The sequence below is a fragment of the Coenobita brevimanus genome, chromosome 51 (assembly GCF_032717465.1).
Source record: "Coenobita brevimanus isolate Jiangsu-jjx chromosome 51, ASM3271746v2, whole genome shotgun sequence".
Lineage (NCBI taxonomy): Eukaryota > Metazoa > Arthropoda > Malacostraca > Decapoda > Coenobitidae > Coenobita > Coenobita brevimanus.
Window position 1 is genome coordinate 21135692 of NC_137004.1, and position 20566 is coordinate 21156257.

Here is a 20566-nt window from a genome sequence, read left to right on the forward strand (position 1 = left end):
GAGGAGAGAGGAGAGGAAAGGCTGGAGGAGAGAGGAGAGGCAAGGAGAAACAAGAGGAAGGAAGGGAAGGGAAGGCAATGGGGCATGCATGTACGGTATGTATTGTAGCGGACGGCTTGCATACGCTTTCCAGGAGGGAAGGAATTTAGGGAAGGAGGAAGAGAAGAGAGAAACAGGAAGGAGAGAAAAGACGAAAAATAAGAATGAAGGGAAGGCAAAAGAGTGAGGAGAGAGTGAGTGGGGGGAAGGAAGGAGGTGGGAAAGAGAAAGAGGGCAAAGAGAAAAGAGAGGAATGAAAGAGACAGACAAAACGAAAGAGGAAATACAAGAGAAGGGAAGACAGAAGTGAGGTGAGCGAGCGTGGGGATAGGGTGGAAAGAAGGAAGATAGCCCGAGAGAAAAATGAGGAGGGAGCAAAAGAGAGAAAGATGCGAGAGGGAAGTGAAGGAAAGGGAAGAAGAAGCAAGGGTGGGTGTAAACAAAAATAAACATGGAAAAGACGAAATGCGAAGAGAGTGCTGCGGGAAGAAGGCTTATAAGTGGGCGAGATGAACGATGAACAAAGGACAGAAAGGGACAGAGATGATAAAAAGAAAGGCAAATAATGGATAGTAAGGGACAGAGTTGATTAAAAAAAAAAAAAAAAAGTAAAAAAGGGAACGGAAGACAAAAATGGGAGAGGACGAAACGAGAGAAAGAAAGAAGAAAAATTAAGAACCGGAAAGATGAAAGAAAAGCAATGAAAGAGGAAAGGGAGATGGCATGGAAAAGACGACAGAAAGAAAGAGACGAAAAACAGAAGGGATGAGATGACGAAATCAGAATAGAAGAAGAGAAGTGCGAGAAAGAAAGAAGCGTGAGATAGAGGGAGGAATGACAAAGGAAGAACAGAGAACAGAAGGAAGACGAAGATGAAAAGAAAGAAGGACACCACAAGGAAGAACAAGAAACAGAAAGGACGACGAAGTTTGGACGAGGAATAAAAGAGAAGTGATGAAACAGAACAATACAAAATGGAAAACAGAAGGTAGGAGGCGAGAATGGACGAGAGGGAAAAAAAAAAAAAGACATTGGAAAGGAAGCGAAGAAGAAAAACAGGTGGAGAAAGACTGAAAGGGATCGCATCTAAGGGGAAAGGATGAAGAAAGGGACAGTAGTAGAAAATGAGAATAAAATGGAAGAACAACAATCAGAGAGAGAGAGAGAGAGAGACGATGAGACGGAATTAGGGAACAGAGAGAGGTAAAGGAGATAACAAAGAGGAACGGAAGAAGCGGAAAGAGGTGTGTATGGATAATGAGCTGGAAGTAAAGAATAAAATAAAGGCGGGGGAGAGGAAAACGCACGAATAAAAAACTATCAAAATTAAGAAAAAGGATACAATGAAAAAGAGGGGAAAAAAGATAGACAGGAAGACGAGGATGCAGTAAGGAGAAGAAAGTTAAGGCCAAGCAATATGAAGAAACAAAACATAAGGTGATATAGGGATGGTAGGGCGGTAGGAAGGAGGAAAAGTAAGGAAGGAAGGACCAAGAGGCAACGAGAAGCAACGGAGCGAAATAAGGTGGTGTAAAGAAAGGATGGAAAGTATGGAGTGAAAAGGGTGAAAGGCAGACAAGTGACGAGAAACAACCTTAAAGAAATGAAAAAGTATATATGAAGGAATGGAAGAGGAACGTGTAGAGGAGACAGCATAAAGAGAAAGAAAAGTAGCCTAAAGACAGGGGGTGAAAAATAAAATGAGGGATGGAAGAGAAGGCGTGTGTGACCAATGTTCAAACGCAGAATACATGGAGGAATAATTCTTCACATGATAGATGGAGAGAGCATGTGTGTGCGTAGGAGAGAGCCAGGGCGAAGGGGGACAGAGGGAGAGAAGGGAAAAGGGAGCAGGGGAAGAAGAGGGTAAGAGAGGAAAAGGGAGCGAGGAAAGTTAGAATAAGAGGAAGAGGGAAGAGAGGGAGTAGGAAAGGAGAGACTGAGAGGGAGTAGGAGAAAAGAGAAAGAGAGGGGGAGGAGTAGGAAAGGAGAGAGAGAAGGGTTGCAGAAAAGGGAGAAAAAGGGGAACGGGGAAAGAATAATAGGAACGAATCAGTGAGAGGAAACAGTGAAGGAGAGGGTGAAGGGCAGGTGAGAAAGGGGAGAAAGAGATAATGAGACAGAAGAAAACGGGGAAAGGGGAAAGCCAGAATAAGAGGGGAAAGCTAGAATAAGAGGACACAGGGAACGAGAGAGTGAGAGGCAGGAGAGAAAAGGAAATAAAAAGACAGAGAAACGGAAAAGACAGGAGAGGGAAAGAGGAAAAAAAAAAAAGACGGTGATAAACAGAGGAAGCACCGAAGGACGGTAGGAAGAGGGAACTATGAGGAAAGCCAAGGAACGACAGTCTAAGAGGGACAAGAGAAAGGAAAATAGGAAAGTGTGAGTAGGAGAAAGGAAATGGAAGAGGGGAAGTGTGTGTGTGTGTGTGTGTGTGTGTGTGTGTGTGTGTGTGTGTGTGTGTGTGTGTGTGTGTGTGTGTGTGTGTGTGTGTGTGTGTGTGTGTGTGCGCGCGTGTGCGCGCGCGTGCGCGCGCGCGCGCAAAGGAGTTCAAAGGAAAACAAACGGCAACAGACCTTATGGTCCTTTCAAGGCTGTTTGTAACAGAGTAGACTATGACTACGAGACCTATTTTTACATGCTGAAGGACAAGGATAGTACAGCAAAAATACTCCCCCCGCCTCCAAACCCTCCAGTTAAAACTGGCAGGAAAAAGTGAGAAAAACCACCACGCATCATGGAAAAACTGACATGGAAATTTCACAGGAAAGACCGAAAGGGAAAAGTTACATCCTATAATACTTTATCTATATGCTACCAGTTTGAATAACCTGAAAGAGAAAGTGTGTGTGTGTGTGTGTGTGTGTGTGTGTGTGTGTGTGTGTGTGTGTGTGTGTGTGTGTGTGTGTGTGTGTGTGTGAGAGGGGGGGGGTCACTCATACACCCATGTCCCAACTCCATCAACACGTTCATAATCTCCCGCACCTGAAATCCACATCACACACACACACACACACACACACACACACATTCCTCCATCTTTATGCTTCGAACTGTAAAGCTTGGGAGTGGGGGGAAACAGTAAACAAAGGGCATTAAAAGCAGCGAAAAATCTTTAAACACGCACGACTGTCTCCAACCGCGAAATTCTGCAGACTGGCATTGTATGCTGTAGGAAAATGTTATCAGAATGTATGAAAATGCAGTCGAAATGTATGAAACTGTAGTCGAAAAATGTACAAGAATTCGGTCAAAATACATTAATTTCCTTATGTTCAAAATGTAGGCTTTATGAAGTGCTGTCTCAATGTATTAAAATGCACCCACAATAGTTGCTTGTTGGAAATGTATGCTGTATCAAAATATTCTAGAAATACAAAGAATACTGTATGCCAGATATGTATTTTGTATAGTCATGTTACGACTCCAAAAAATATCCCTACAATACAGCTAAATTGCCTTATCCTGTATGGCGTACCCTGTCAGATTTTTTTTTCTTGTATGCATGAAATATTGCAAGCTTGGTCCGAAATGAATGCTGGATGGAAATGTACCTATAAAATACATGAGACTTGTATGCCAGAAAAGTATGATCTAGAAAAATGTCAAAATATATAGGCCTTGATATTTTTTAGAATGTATGTTGTATGAAAATGCAGGCAACACCCTATACAATAACTACTGTAGGCTGGGAAAGAATGCTGCATGGAAATATAGTAAAAATACATTAAATATACACTGCAAACTGGTCATGAATGCTGGATAAAAACGCACTCAATATACATTTGATACAACAGGCTGGAAATGTATGAAAATGTAGCCAAAATACATTAAATATTCGGGAGGGGCAAAGTTAAAATTCTCTCTCTCTCTCTCTCTCTCTCTCCTCCCACAGGCAAAGCGAATATTTAAAACGAGGTTGAAACTGTTTGAAATGGAAATACAATGCCAATCATACAGCGCCATACACACGCCCACTACGCCTCTCTGGATACAGCCGGGTTGTTGAAGGACTCCCGGATACAGTCCCGGATACAGTTTTAATTAATACAGTGGAAAATACAGAAATATATACAGAACACACTTATACACCGGGGGAAAGTATTGGTGAAAGAGATTTTTTTTTTTTATGGATGGAGGACACCTGTAATCCAGTGTAGGGATTTTTTTTTTTTTTACTTGTTTTTCCTCCTCTGGTCAGAGAGAGAGAGAGAGAGAGAGAGAGAGAGAAATGTTAACCCTTACGTGGTCGCGACAATACCAGCCCGTTCATACATACAAAACACGTGAAGAACATAAACCTAGAAGCCCAGTAGAGTTTTAATACAGTGATCAGGAGCTTTAATACAGAAATTCACGTTTCATCTTATTGGTCTAAATGAGGATGAGCGAATTAATACAGTGCACGAGAGTAATCATACAGAAATACACGCAGGGCACAAGCCATTGCTAAATTACCAAGGAGTCGATTCATACAGCGAACGAGGGCTTTAACACACACACACACACACACACACACACACACACACACACACACACACACACACACACACACACACAACAAAAGCCCAAAAGCCGAGATGCAGAGTAATTCAGCGGAAGAGCACCGACACACAGAAATATGAATGCCACACGCTACACAACCAAGAGGATTTGTTACGCGTATTAGTGGAGGGAATTCTAATACAGCAATACACACGAAGCACAGCAAATCCATCGACACATTGAAGAATATTTAGACAGCAAGGAAACAGTGAGAGCATAATAGCAGAAATACCTATATGAAATGCATTACTCCACACGCCAAAGAGGATACTGCAAAAGAATTCAGTGGTGAAATGTTAATACCAAAATACACGTTAACACACTGATTTGTAGCTACACCAACCAATCTGCTGTGAGTGTACTAAAACCAAGGAAACTGAGTAACACAGAAATACTTTAAAAATAACACTAACGCTTTGGCTGCTGTGAGTTTCAAAGAGGTAAATGAAAAAGCCAATCATAAAAATCTGGAGCTGAGGTATAGTTTTTATCATCTTTGGTTCACTAGGTTTCTCGTGAGCCTCGTTAATATCCTCTAACATAAGCAGAAATATAGAGCAAAGTGGATATTCCACCAAGGTTAACATCCACTTGGAAGATGTATTAATAAACAAACTCGGAAGATGAAATAATAAGCAAACATGGAAGACTTGGAAGACGAATTAAACAGCAAAGTCACAGTAACGGCATGTTAATACAGTGAATACATTAATCCGGATGCCGATGAGGACTTACCGATGGATTAATACACTGATGGGATGTTAAAATCACTTTCCATTAAACCTTTCTGCCCGAGGACGACCATTTTTTCCTGGCAACATGCACTGATTTAATTCAGCTTTAAGATTCTTTGGGCTAATTCTGAAACACATACACTAGGCTACTCTGATCTGTGCTACAAAGAGTATGGCCGAAGCAGATTAATACAATGGAATACCATTTTAAAGCTGGAATTTACTCTGGGAAGCTCCATTAATCTATACACAGGGAAATATAGCACCATTACTGGATTAACTGTGAGGCTTTAGTACATGAATACATTTGTCATACAGTCTAGGCACCGAAGATGATGTGGCAAGCAGACGACCTGTGAAATCAGACTGATACATGCGGATAAATTCGATACAAGAATACGGATAAATTCGTTAATGTATACACGGAAAACTTTACAGCATGCGGATTAATACACTGAAAGAACCTTCCAATACACAAAAAATACACTCCTCTATACATAAATGAACTAAGTAAACAAACCCGTACAAGCTAAGGGACTATGAAGATATGAAGCAAAGAAACATTCGGATCAAAAGCAAAAATACATAAAAAATATACACTAAAGCCTTGAAACCAAATATACACAGAAGTAAAAATGCAACCAGTTTATATATAGGTCTAGGCAACACGGGGATACACCCTTCACACAGCAATTCTCTCCCTCTACCCACCATTTCAGCATCAGGCTCGGACATACAGCTTTAATACTGAACACGCTGCCGGTACCTCTAGTTACACCAAAATATATTAAGTGTAACAAAACGACACACACAGATATACAAGTGAACCAATACACACACACACACACACACACACACACACCATTACCACGCCTCTCACATACTCCCACACAAATAACGCAGCCATACAAAATAATGAACCTAACCTCCCCCCTCCCCCACACAAGCCTACCTCTGCACCACAACACCAAACTTCACTAGCACAGCGCCAGAAGCAGCAGCGAAATACAACCATAAAAATGATAATAATAATAATACAAGGACAAGAAGCTAAACAAAGCTGGCAACGGCGAAATACAATCCGAAAAATAATAATAACAATAATAATAATAATAATAAAAGGACAAGAAACACACGTCGCTGTCACATACCTGGCAACTTGCAATACCGTACAGGTAAATATATGATACCCTCAAACTTGCACCAAAAACAAACTATGGTACGCAAAGAAATTACTAAATCAAGCAATCCATACACCTAAAAACTGCACCAATACCATTACTCCTGCACAAGAAACTTTTTACACAATCAATACCAGTACACCGGAAATACACCCTCCCCCTACACCACCCCTGTATACCGGCAGCTTACACCAAGTCACAAGGAGGAGGAAGACTGAATACTATTACACCAACTCATACACCTAAAATACACCCAATCTCCCCCCCCCTCTCCCCCTTTGGCTCTCCCTCTCCCCGCCGCTTCTCACACCTAAAATTCAGTATTCCCCTTTTCCCTCATCTACCCCTACTACTGTACATCTCTCATCTCCATCTTCACCCCTTCTCTCACAACATCCTTTCTCCTCTTTCCTCCCCACCCACTCCACAATTCCATCTTTTCATTCCCACCCAACCTCTCTCTCTCTCTCTTCTCCTATATTCCCTCACCGACTCCATAACCAATTCTCCCCTTTACACCCCGTCCCTCCATCCCTATCTACCCCATCCCTCCGCTCCATCCTCCCAGTCCCTCCCTTCCGAATATACACATAACCTGTGCGATGGAAATTCAGTATAGTACGAGGGCTGGGCATACTGTGAGCGGTAATTCAACACGCTATGATACACCCGCCGATCTCCCCATTTCGCTATCTCGCACTGCAACCCGATAGTGTGGGGTGGGGGGTGGGGGTTATCTGATGAAGGGTCGGCAGATTTCAGAGTGGGGGTTGTGTGTCTGGTAGGGGAGTGATTGTGTGTGTGTGTGGCGGGGGGCATTGTGTGTGTGGGGGTGACTGTGTGTGTGTGGGGGGGATTGTGGGTGTGGAGAGTGACTGTGTATGTGGGGAGTGATTTTGTGTACGGTATGTGTGTGGGTGTGGGTGTACATGGGTGTATGGGGGTGCTTGTTTGTATGTTTGTGTAGATTCTGTCTATGGGTACGGCCAGACTGCGAAAATAATATTGGAGAAGTAATGAAGACGAAGCCGAACTCACCTATAAAACCTACAGCCAAATCTGGCACGAAAATGAAAAGGCAACATCATTCATTACAGATAAAGTGGCTAAGAAACTTCACAGGGCAGAACAAAATTGAAACATGTATTATATATGGGACCCTGGAGGAGAAAATGTAAAAATTCTGTCCTAAGTGATTTGGTAACTGGAACTTTCTTTTTTCTCTCTCTTAACCCAACCCATCCCACGCACATGCCTATTTACCTAGTCTTACAACTTCACTAAAATAGTATCAGTTATCTCCGCTATGCTACCTGTTCCATACATTCATTAATCTACTTTCAAACCTGTTCATTCCTCTCCATCTACTGAAACTGAGACAAACTACCCTATTACACCTTAATGGGGGGATAAACGGTAATAATTAGGCTTGGAGGCTGACTGCTTTTGCTCCGCCAATCATCAGCTTTATGGAGTTCACACAATTCAATAACAAGTAAACTTGACATTCTATTCCTACCCAACCTTTGTTACTCCTATAGTCATCAGGCAGACTCTTACCAAAATGACTCGAGTAACCTTTGGTAGGGTGTCATGATCACCTGGGTATTTCATTCTAACACCTGACGATTTTATTCAGCTGAGGGGAAAACCACGCACGACCAAGGGATACAGCTTTCGATGGAGTCACAGCCACTATGCACTTAGAGAGCTTAATTCAGAAAGAGACACAGTAGAAGGGTGGATAGGAAAAGCCAATAATAAAGATGAATAAAGGAGGGTGCAATAAACAAAGGGACGAACAACAAAGGACAGGGAAGAGCAACAGGCCATTAGGTGCCCGCCATTCTGTTTGTGACGACCAAAGAGGAAAAATGGAAACTAGACAAAGAACTGAACGGTGATTAAATGCTTAAAGTAGAGCGAGTCAATGTGGATGACGGCTGGTGGATGGGGGTGTATGGGAACTAAGTGGGGAGGAAAGAAGAAGAACGGGTGAGGAAAGGGAGTGGGTGAGTAGGAAAGAGGAAGAACGGGGAGGAATGGGAGTGGGTGGGGAGGAAAGAGGAAGAATGGAATGAAGGAAGGAAGGAGGAGGAGAAAGGAGCAACAGGGAGGAAAGGGAGTGGGCGGGAAGGAAAGAGGAAGAAAAGAAAGAGGAGGAGCGAAGAAGACAGGAAGAACGAAGAAGAAAGAGGAGCCAAGAAGAAAGAGAAAGATGGTGCGGAAGGGGGAGGGAAATGAATGGGACGGAGAGTGAAAATGAGAGGATGGGGAGGCAAAAAGGTATGAAAAGTGAGAATGACGGAAAAAAAAAATGGTGAAAGATGCGAATGGGGACGAAGTAAAAAGAATTAAGTAGAAAGGGAGTGGATGGGAAGGAAAAAGAAAAAGTGAAGGGCGTACTGTAGGTAGGAAAAAAGGGGGGAAGGCAGAAGAGGACAGCAGGAAGAGAGCAAGAAATGGAGAAAGCAGGAAAGGGAGAGAACGCACAGAACAGGGAGGAGAAAAAAAGAAAGGGAAAAAGTATAGGGGAGGCGGGGATCGAAGAAGGGGAGGAGGAAAGCCAGAGAGGTAGAACTGAGAAAATACAGACATGGGTGGGGGTGGAAGGGAAAGGGGAGGTAGGACAGGGGGAGAAAGGGAAATATGGGGAGGGGGTGTGAGAAGGTGCGGAGGGGGGGAGGAAATGATGAGACAGACAGGAGGTGGAAACACTGATGATGTGGGAGGAAAGCAAGAAAGCAAGAGAGGTAGAAGTAACAGAGGTGGGGGTGTAGGCAGGGGGCGGAGTGTGGGGGAGGTGGAGGATGCAGAGAGAGGGATTAGCAAGGAGGCTCTCCCGGCTGTGCGCAGTAAACAGCCGGTAATGACGGGGGGATTAATGAGAGTAATCACCCGGCTATCATTAAGGCACGGCGCTAATTGGCTCCCCCCGCTAATACTCAAACATTATAACATATCTACATAGTTACAATTTCGTTACTGTATTTCTTTATTAGGTTATTATAATATTGCCAACTCCTACCCTCTTCTCCTAGTTACAATTTCATTACTGTATTTTCTTATCACCGTATTTCGAAGCAACATATCAGCGCTAACTGGCTGTTACTTTTGTTATTTATTCTATAATATTTACCACGTTACTGTACAATTATCGTATTTTATTACAACTCTATTTCTAATCATGTTAATCTCGTATGGTGATGTATTAAAAAAAAATCTAGTCTTCCTGAATACATCTTTAAGTACCTCAATTTTCTGTCTTTCTGTATACGGTAAATCTTCTTTAAATACCTCTTACATTTTCGATCAACATTTTTAACGTCTTACACACACACACACACACACACACACACACACACACACACACACGAAGTCAGTAAGTCTTTTAACACCGGTCATCACTTCGCAATTACTAATTCTGATAGCCTATAACCTTTTAGAAATTCATATTCTACCCGTATCAACATTATCTCTGTGTTTGCATTCATCAACATTATTCCTTGTGCTTACCTTTACTTTCTTCTGATAATGATATTGCAATTTAGCGTCTCATAAATACCGTCTGTTCATAAATGCTATCTAACATTACTTTCATCACTAAAATATCTGACTGCCCAAACCATGATATCGTGTGCCTCTAACCGGTTTGTAATTTTATAGTGTCTTCTTATTAAAATACTCAATTTCTAACTACGCTACAAGCCTGTCTATTAACATCTATCATTATCCAGACCGCTTATATACAACGTCCACATTAATATGCTTCTAATAATCACTCAAGTTAATGGCGTCTTTTTATAAATCATCTACAAATAACTACTTAACATCAATAACTTTCAAAGGAAATTTTAAATAAACATCATCTACCAACAGCTCTTCAACATCAATGCCCTCGAGCAGTGTAGAATACGTGATGTCTTTGCAAATATCTGCCAATAATTTCTTCACATCAGTAACTTCGATTTGCAATTCTTAAGAAGACTGCAATATGTGACGTTTCATCATCATCATCATCATCATCATAATCATCTAGCAATAACTTTTTCAACACAATTTCCTTTCAATACTGAGTCTGCAATAAGTGAAAGCTATAAACATCATCTAGTAATAATCTCCTAACATCAGTAACTTCAACATCATCTGCATCTCAACAAGAAAAAAGAAAAAAAAAAAGCCAGACTCACTTTTAATAATCGGCTGCCAGTTTTTCGGAAGTTTTCTCATTAAAGTTCCCTGACATTTAGTACGGCATTCCCTTCTTTCTCTCTATGACTTTCGCTCTTAATGACACAATCTTACTAAGCACTACTGATGACTCCCAAATTACCCAGTGCTCTCTCTCTCTCTCTCTCTCTTAGTAAGTTTTAATGACGACTCTCTTGTCTTTAGCAATTATCAAATGTTTCCTAATTCTCTCTCTCTCTCTCTCTCTCTCCCTCCCTCTGGGTCATTCTCAGCCTCTGCCCATCACTTGGAATTCAGAATCAATCCCAGACTCCATTCATCACACGGAATTCTTAATCAATCACACAATCACCGTTATTAAGCATTCTCAATCACTGTCAGGACTATGCACCTTTACGGATATTGCATCATTTATTTTTTCCCTTCTTCAGCTAAATCAATTTCTACCGTACCCTCGCTACCTGCTATCGGGCCTTATCTTTCCACCCTGTACTAGTGTGTTTCTGATGCTGTGAACGTAAACTGTTGTGTATAAATATAATGTATGTTTTGCCTGGTGCCTTATTATTCTGAGCTAAGCGGTATTATAATCCAGGGCAGCACAGACATAAATATCTTCAGGTTTAAATGATAATACCGTAATAATAATAATAATAATAATAATAATAATATTACTACTACTACTACCACTAATAATAATAATAATAATATGAAGAAGAAGAAGAACAACAACAACAACAACAACAACAAGAAAAAGATGATGATGAACAACAAAAACAATAACAATGATAATACAGCAATAATAATAATAATAATAATAATAATAATAATAATAATAATAAATGAAAATAATGATAATAATCGTCATTATCGTAATCATCATCACCACCACTATCATCACCATCATCATTATCATCATAAATAATCAGTATTATAATAAAAGAAATACAAATGTCTACTGTACTGTACATACATAATTCTCCAATCCCCAAACCTGACCTGTCCTTCATGCTTTCCTTCCTAACTGTATTAGGTTACCTGGCTGCTACTGATTTACCTTTAACCAATACATTAAAACTGCCATCACACACACACACACACACACACACACACACACACACACACACACACACACACACACAATCAGGAAAAAATCTACACTAAAGCAAAATTAGTAGATAATAATAATAATAATAATAATAATTATAATAATAATAATAATTATAATAATAATAATAATAATAATAACAACAATAACAATAAAGCACTGTTTGTCACCGTTATCCTTACCGTATCAACCTCACTCCTGGATAAAACAGAGGCAACATATGAACGAGAATAATAATAATAATAATGTGACAATCCATGGGGACATTATGACGTGGTACAATGGACAATGGTTCGAGTGGTGAGACAATGCATCACTGCCAATGAGGGTTATTTAGAGCAAATCGTGTTCAAAACGCAAACTAATTAATCTGATTTATATCTACTATTATTCTGCTCAATGTGGTGTGGCGCCATTAATTCTGTAGCCTGTGCATCCTTCACCTCTGTGTTATTTATGATGCCACTGCTTTGCCGATAAATTAAGTGACCAGTCTGCCATAGTGTGTGATTTGTCTACCATCTACCATAGTGACATTTATCTAACAACTATCACAATATCATCAATCTACCATCCACTGCAGTGTCATCAATTTCCCTCCTACCACAAGTAAAACACAATCTCTACCATCCACCACAAAATCACCAATCTGCCATCTTCCATATCACCAATTCACCAATTATCACAGATCTACCAGCCACCACATCATGACCTACCTGCACGACAATATCACCACTCTACCACCTACCACAAGACCACCAATGGGGAAGCCACCACCACACAAGCCACCTCCACATACACTCACCACATTACAACACCACATTCTGTAGGGCTTACCATATCCAAAGCCACTCAAGCCCTACCACCTTTCCTACCCACCACTTTCCACGCCTACTTACCCACGGTCCACCTTACTTACCTACCTACACATCCAAATAACAGACTTACCCATCTAGCCTACCTGTATCTCCCTTAGCTATCTACCTACCTATTACACACATACGATCGGTAACATCTCACCTCCAAACTAGCCTATTCACTGACCTACCTATCTACCATCACATCTACTAGCTACTTTTGCTATCTCAATCCATCTACTTACAGACCAACTTATCATCACACCTACTACTACCATCCCATCGACCGACAGACCTACCTACCTACATAGCCTACACCTCGTGCTAATCCAACCCTACCAACGCACCAACAAATTACCTTCACACCTACTACTACTACTCTAACTACTACTACTGTTGTACTACTACTACTACCAGCGCCCCAAGCTACCTACCAACCTACTTACCGTCACACCTCCTACTTACCTCCCCTTTAAGAAACTCCCTCCCCCCTTCCCCCCGCGCCCATTAACCCTTGTAGAGAGGTGTGTGTTTGATCTTATGAAAGCACCTTCTCTTGACCCCTTTACTCCTACATTTTTCACCCCCTTAAGGCTCCTTTTCTCCCCTTTTCCTCCTCCTTCTCCCTTTTCTTCTCCATTTATTTTCTCTCCCTCCTGTGACTCTTTAACTCATTCCCCTGTCTGTCACTTCCTTTAGCTTCTGTCTCTCTAATGCTCTGTCTCTTTCTTTCACTTTTTCTTTGGCTTCCTCCCATGTCCATGTGGTGTGATTTCTTCTTCCTGTTTCTTCATTTATTCAGATTTTTCTTTTGCCTCTTCTCATACCCGTATGGTGTGTCTTCTCTTTCCTTCTTCCTTCTTTCGTTTACCTCCATTTCACTTTGTCCAGTTCTCATTACCATGGTCCTTTAATTTTACTACTGTGCTACTTCATTTATTTTTCATTTAACTATCTTATATTTTCCACAACGACTTCCCTCTTCTCTAGCACATCCTCCCTCCCGGGCAGCCCTATCTCCTCGCCCCCTTATCTTTGACTCTCTCACCTCCTTTCTTTCAGTTCCTTTACTACCCCGTATAAACTCCGACACTTCTGCCCTCCCATTTCTTCTCCTCTATTTTAATTAGTTCTCATTTCTTCCACTCTTATTTCTCTCTCTCCTCTTTCCCATTCTCGCACCCGATGCCTTCTCTCTTCATTTCTTCATCCTCTTTCTTCTCCTATTCCCCCTTCCCTCTTATTTTTTCTCCCATCACGTACCTCCTCTTAATTCTTTCACCTCTTCTCTTCTTGCTTATCCTCATCCTCCCTCCACTTCTCACGTTCTCTGATATTACTCACCCCCCTCCAATCTCACTTAGCCTTCATCTCCTCTTTTCTCTCCCTTCCTCTCCTATCACTTCAACTCCCCTTCTATCTTTTATCTCCCTTTACTCAACCTTAAAAACCACAGAGGAGGACCTGGAAGGAAGAAAAAATAACTCTCTATCTCTCCCTTTTTATTTCCTCCCTCTCTCTCCCTTTTATCCTAAACCCTCTGTTCTCCCAATCTCTACCCCACGCTTATATTTTTTCCCTCTCTCTCTAATTAGGCTACTCTCCTTTGCCTCTCCTTCCTCTTCTCTCCACTTTTTACATTTTTTCTCTCCTTTCTCCTGTTCTCTTCCTGCTCTTCTTGTTTTCGTTCTTCCATGGCTTATCATTTAGCTTTCATTACTGTGTTCAACGGTGCGTATTTGGATGCATGTGAATAAAGAACAATGTGTGTGTGTGTGTGTGTGTGTGTGTGTGTGTGTGTGTGTGTGTGTGTGTGTGTGTGTGTGTGTGTGTGTGTGTGTGTGTGTGTGTGTGTGTACAAACAAACCTGAATATGTGAACCTGTGTAAGCAAACATACCCCTACTTGATCAACCTTTTAAGAACTTTAGGAACTTACAAGGCTTTTATTCTGGGCAACTTCATACAATATTTATTACCTTCGTTTTCACTGAGTACTCAATGATAGTTCTCTTGGCAGTACATCAGCGCTTTCCTTTATCTTTCAAAACTTCTGCAGCCTATATTATCCCATCTGAAAAGCTGAGGATATGATGACGATGATGAAAACGAAAAAATAAAAATAAAATAAAACTGTGTGCATGTTCTACCCGTGTCAAGGTGTAGTTTCTTTATCACGAGCGTGCGTTAGAGTGCTTGAATATGTACCTGCATGTTCCGTGTGCACGTCTCTGCCTGTGTGTATTCGTGGGATCCTGTGCACTGTACATGTGACTGTTTGTGTGTGTGTGTATGAGGAGGGGGCTGCCTGTTTGTAGGTCCCCACGAACGTAACTGTGTGTGTGTGTGTGTGTGTGTGTGTGTGTGTGTGTGTGTGTGTGTGTGTGTGTGTGTGTGTGTGTGTGTGTGTGTGTGTGTGTGTGTGTGTGTGTGTGTGTGTGTGTGTGTGTGTGTGTGTGTGTGTGTGTGTACATGAATGAGTTAAACCGGATCACAAAGCCTCTCGACTTCAATCTGCTCTGGCTTATCCTTACCCTCGCTCCCTACCACCTACCCACCTACCACACCACCTACTTACTACCCCCCTTGCCTGTCTACCTTTCTATTAAAATCTTACCTGTTTGTTTACCTACCTCTACCAACCTATTAGTCTTTTTCACATAAGCACCTACCGATCTACCTGCCTGCCTACTTTACGACCCACTTATCACTCTACCTACCTACCCACCTTTCTTCCTATTTATCTACCTTCCTGCCTACCTACATACCTTTAATTAACCCCTACACAGGCCCAGGAGGTGGTTCACAAGCCGGGTAAATCTTCTTGCCGGTAGCCTGATGGAAACGGAAAGTAAGTCCCCGGGATGAAGGGGTTAACACTATCCCCTGTGCACACACTGATTTTTCAAGCTTGTCCATTTCTTGAATTTCATTTTGAATTGTAATTTCTCTCCAGTTTTAGTATACATATTAATTTCAGTACTACACACACACACACACACACACACACACACACACAACTTCCTTTAACACCTAGGTACAGAGAGACAGACACATATTCTCTCTCTCTCTCTCAGTATCCCCCATAAGGCATTACCGCACCGCACACCACCACCACAAATACCCACCACTCGCCCCTCCAAAACCCACCCTCAAACCCACGTACCATAGGGCCCAAAGTACCATGCCTTAAGCCAGTGTACCATAATCTGGGAGGTTGACGCTCTAACTAATGTGCGTCAAGCCCTACGAACACACAGGCCTACTCTGAGCCTACCCAAGCCTACGTGGATGGATGGAGAAAGAATGAGGAAAATACGACTGGTGAGTGTGCGGGTGGGGAAGGGTTGGTATGAGTGTGGGGGGAGATGTGTGTGTGGCGGGAGGAAGGTGTTGTGTGCGTGTGGGGGTTGGGGAGAGTTGGTATGAGTGTGGGGGGAGATGTGTGTGTGGGGGGAGGAAGGTGTTGTGTGTGTGTGTGTGTGTGTGTGTGTGTGTGTGTGTGTGTGTGTGTGTGTATAAGCCATCCAGTGAATATATGTAAATGCGTCCACTATGTTATGTGTACAATATACCTAATTACATACATACTCCCACAGCAAAATTACGCCTGAACAACTTAAACAACAAAAACAAAACAACACAAAACAACACACCACCCCCTCATACATCAACCCCAACTAAATCAAAGTCAAAACCACTCGCCCCTTCCCCGTCCCCGCATCCATAGGCCTACACAAATACCCAACAAATTATGCAGTGCCACAGTAGGCCTACCCTGTACCATAAATTCACTGCTGCAGTTTAAAAGGCAAAAATTTACGTCACTGAAAATCGCCTCGTATTTCACTAAGAGTCTGCCCCTACCATAAAGCCCCCTCCCCCAGTCCACATTAAAATAAAGGTTTATCATAATAATAATAATAATAAGGTGATGATGGTGATGATGATGATGATGATGATGATGATGATGACGATGATGATGATGATGATAATAATAATAATAATAATAATAATAATAATAAATAAACACATACTTATCTCTTTAGTCTAGCTTCCATTTTTATTATCATGAACACAGGGGCACAAGGTTAGGCTACTCGGGGTGACCAGCCTCGCTCGGCCTTTAGTGGCATTTTTTGAGCAATATACCCTAACCATCCCTCAGACGCAAACCTTTGCAGGTCCCACCCGGTTGGAGTACTTAACCCAGTACACCACCAGGCGTCCATTTGGTCATAAAGTTACCACTGAAAGTAGTACATGTACATGGTTTCGTGGATTACAGAAACCACTTGGCTTGTCACTCAGTGTAGAATCAACTGAGGACTGAATAACACTGAATGAGTGCGTGAAGCGAGTTCCCATCAAAATAAAATTATATTCTTCTACTTAGCTATAGTAAACAAGTAAACTTACCCGGTACGTTAAAAAAAAAAAAAAAAAAAAAGCTTATATATTAATATGAATCTGCTCTTTCAAAATTATGTCAATTAGGAATAAACTTCTACCGTGAACGTACCTGTCAATGAGTTGAGCGTCATATACTGAATATTCAATCTTTCATAAAAAATATCTATGTTATTTACAGTAAGAATTCCAATAGGAAAAAAAAAAAAAAATTAAGTTCAATCTTTCACAACAAAAAATTTTACAATTAATATTTTATAAAATTTTGTAACGACACATCCCCCCCCACACACACCGGTAATTTATATATATGTATATCTATCTATCTATCTCTATTTCATATTATATATATATATATATATATATATATATATATATATATATATATATATATATATATATATATATCTCATAATCCCGTAAGGGATGGCCGTTTGTCTTTGAGTAACAGGTAGTTGCTTTACGGGGAAGGGCACTCAGCCTCCGCCAACCCACTTGTTGACACGTAAGGAACACGTATGGATTGGTTTTATGGTTACCGCCCAGCGTTGTAAATGTTTTCCAGGCTTACAGGAAACCATTTAGCTTATAAATTAGTGTAAATCCCGCTGAAAAAGAAAGAGTAATAAAAGGTGACAGGAAAGATGGGAGAAATAAGGATACAGGAAGGCAGACACAGAAAAAGAATGATAAAGTGAAGGAAGAAGTAGGCAGCACTACTTTAAGTGAGTGGATGATGGTCGCCACCACCTACCACCATATATAAAACTACCCCGTTATATTCATGCTGTTTTCGGAGGATTTTCTGTCGCATAAACAGAAAAGTCTATCCTACGATGAACTTAAGACATGGATACGGACTTATAGCAAGGACAACATACAAAACGACTTAACCGCACCGAAAGGATTATAATGATAGGAAGAATAAACAAAATATAAAAAGGCGCCACCGTACTAAAATCTAGAGATACAGCAAGAACACATGGACATCGCACTGAAGGACTTGAATATTATAGCAAACTTAAAGTAAAAACAGACACCATCGTGCTGAATGGGTAAAATGAAAATCCGCTGCATAATCCATCAAAAAACGTAGCAATATAGCGTAACTACACAGGGGACACGGGGGGCCGGGCAACAACAGAGCGCCTCATTACTAGTCAGGGTAAATGTGTTATCGGAGAGCAAGTCCATTATAAGCTGGAAAATGTACAAAGCATATATGATGTTCGGACCCATTTGCCTAATTTATCGTAGGACAGCCTATATATTGGGTAAACACTTTCCCATACCACCTACGCCCAGCATAGAGGGGCAGCTGGTAGGTAGGTAAGTAGGTAGGTAGGTGGCAGGTACGTTGGTTGGCTGGTAGGTAGGTAATAGGTAGGCAAGCACATAAGGTAAGAGGTGGGATGACGATAGGCTGGCAGGGAGGGACTGGGCGGGATGCAAGTAGGCAGGTGCAAGGAAGTGGGAGGTGGGACGGATGGTCGTAGATATGGTAGGTAGGTAGACAAGTGGGGGGTTGTCTGTATGTATCGGTATGTATGTATGTAGGAAAGTATGTAGGTGGGGAGGTATGTTAGTAAGCAGGTCACTTATAGAGGCTATAAATTCACCCGTGTTTACAGAGTGGTGCGCCATTACACAACAAGTGACACTTAATACTCCATTCTACTCACCCAGGCCATTGTCACAGGGTTCAAGAGTAGTAATATATGCCTACGTAACTAAATAAAAACAATAAATGAAAATAATAACCAAACAAATACAATAATTACAAAATAAAAATGAGTAAATACAATAAAATCTAACTTCCTATGCAAACTTCAAAATCCGTAAAAGAAACCTACATAACTGGAATATATAAACTGAGGTACGGATAATTAATGTATATTTTGACGTATAAACACTACAATGTATCATTCAACAAGATCGAAAAATAATTCCAAGCAGGCATTCAGCATTTAAGCAGAAGAAATATCATCGAGGGCAAAAAATATATATATTTCCAGGCACAGCATTAAATATTCAAGCACAACGAAACACAACCAAGCAGAGGAATATTTATGTAAGCCATATACATCCCCGAAGGCAAAAAAAAAAAAAAAAAAAAAAAAAAAAAAAAAAAACTTTTAAAACAGAAAAGAAATATGCAGGCAGAAAAAGAAAGGCAGGAAAAAATCCACGAACACCGAAGGGAACGAAGAAAACTTACTCAAACGTAAAATGATCCATGTTTAGGGAAAACCTATGGACGGGAGGTCAGGTCACGGTGAAGGGAGGGAGGGAGACAGTAAGGGGAGGGAGAGAGGAGAGAGACAGGGAAGAAAAGGGGGAAGAAGAAGGAATGGAGGAAGGCCTAGGCTGACGTACTGGTATAGGCCTACAGTGCCGTGTTAAAAAGCCGTACAAGGTCGCCCCGTGATACAGTGTAAGCCGTCAGGACCCGCCCTCTCTCTTTCTTTCTCTAGTTCTCTCTTTATCTCTCTCATTTTGTTCTCATCGTGGTCTAGGGGAAGTTTAGTCGCCACTGGAACCGCCCTTAGCCTAACAGGCGCACGCACACGCACACAAATGCACCTCTCTCTCTCCCTCTCTCTCCCCATTTTTCCATCCGTTTTATCGCCTTTAGGAAGCTCATCCCATCCCTGGCTTCCTGACATTACATAATACGTGTTTAGGTCGCTCAGGTGATGGGCCAGAGAAAAGAAGGAGGGACACGGCTTAAGGGATGAGAAAAAGAAAATGCAAGAGAAGCTGAGAGGGTGAGAGGAAAAGGAAGTTGCGAGGGTAAAGAAAGGGGGGGGGAAGGTTGGGAAGGTAAAAAAAAAATGGAGAAAAGAGGGAAGGGAAGTTGGGAGAGTGAAAAAAAATGGAGAAAAGAGGGAAGGGAAGTTGGGAGAGTGAAAGAAGAGAGAAATAATGGAAGTCAGGAAGGTGAAAGAAGGGAGAAAAGAGGGGAGTTGGGAAGGTGAAAGAAAGGAGAAAAGATGGAAGAGGAGTTGTGAAGGCGGAAAAAAAAAAAAAAAAAAAAAAAAAAAAAAAAAAAGACGAAAGTTGGCAAGGTGAAAGAAAGGAGAAATGAGGGAAGGGAGGCTGGAAAGGTGAGGGAAAGAACACAGAAAGAGAAGGAAGCGGATGAGAAGGGAGGGGTACGGATGGAAGAGGGAAGGGAGAGGTGGGATAATGGAATGGACAGAGGGAAGGGAGGGAGGAGAGACTAAAAGAAGAAAGAAACCTGGGAGGGGAAGGACGACGACCGAAAGAAAGAATGGAAAATGACGGAAGGGAGAAAGAAAACTGACGAAGAAACGAAGGAAAAAGAATGAAGATAACAGAGTGGAGATGAAGAAAAGAGAAATATTGAGATGGGGACAGTAATTACGAGAAAGACAAGTGAAATGATGGGGACGAACACAAATGCATAGAAGACACTGATTTATTAAAGCTTACGGTCAATACTGCGATGATAAATACGGACACTATGCAGGAGAGTGGG